This window comes from Austrofundulus limnaeus, unplaced genomic scaffold, assembly GCF_001266775.1.
Source record: "Austrofundulus limnaeus strain Quisiro unplaced genomic scaffold, Austrofundulus_limnaeus-1.0 Scaffold1745, whole genome shotgun sequence".
Taxonomy (NCBI): domain Eukaryota; kingdom Metazoa; phylum Chordata; class Actinopteri; order Cyprinodontiformes; family Rivulidae; genus Austrofundulus; species Austrofundulus limnaeus.
The window spans coordinates 40,968-41,758 of record NW_013954147.1 but is presented as its reverse complement, the minus strand read 5'-3'; the positions used below and the strand labels follow the sequence as shown (position 1 = coordinate 41,758).

Below are 791 nucleotides of genomic sequence, written 5' to 3'. Positions count from 1 at the left end.
ACAGTCACCAGATCTCAATCCAATGGAGCACCTTTGGGATGTGGTGAAACGGGAGATTTGCATAATGAAAGATGGACAAGACTCTCTGAGGAATGTTTCCAGTACCTTGTTGAATCTATGCCACAAAGGATTAAGGCAGTTCCGAAGGCAAAAGGGGGTCCTACCCAGTACTACAGTATATGAATTTAATGATAGTATATAAGCTGTAACACAAGCTAAACTGATTTCAAAATGCATATTGCATTGGCCGGGAATCGAACCCGGGCCTCCCGCGTGGCAGGCGAGAATTCTACCACTGAACCACCAATGCTTGTAAAAACGCATCTCAGTGATCTCGCAGTGGCACTGTCTCATCCCACTAAAGGTGAATGCTAATATCACACGTGGTCTTGCCAAAGGCCTGATGGACACGTTATCAATGTGCCAGCTAGTCTCTGAACTGGAGAAACAACGGGCCTCGTTTAGGGAAGATTTATCAGCGTTAATCCAGGGATCTGTTAAACAGCTATAAACCTAGGTGGACGCACTTCGCGAGTTGGTGAATCATTTTCATAGGAGCTATATTGCAGCGGATTTTCTGAATGGGAAATACTTAGAGCGCATAACAAGCGCTAGGGCTGTGTATAAACTAGATACCCAAATTAATTTCCCAAATTGATACGATTCAATTCACAGGGGCCCGATTTGACTCACGACAATTCACGATTCAGTTTGATTTTTAAATTAGTTAAGAATATCAAGCAGTAACGCATTTACTTTGATATAGAAGACATCCTCAAAGGAACTAATTC

General features: G+C 42.7%; 1 non-coding gene across 1 annotated transcript; it reads right to left on the bottom strand.

Moving 5' to 3' along the window:
- Positions 1-239: 239 nt before the first annotated feature.
- Positions 240-310, bottom strand: trnag-gcc (transfer RNA glycine (anticodon GCC)). Its single transcript has one exon. It is a non-coding gene; the product is annotated as a tRNA-Gly (tRNA).
- Between the last annotated feature and the right edge of the window lie 481 nt (positions 311-791).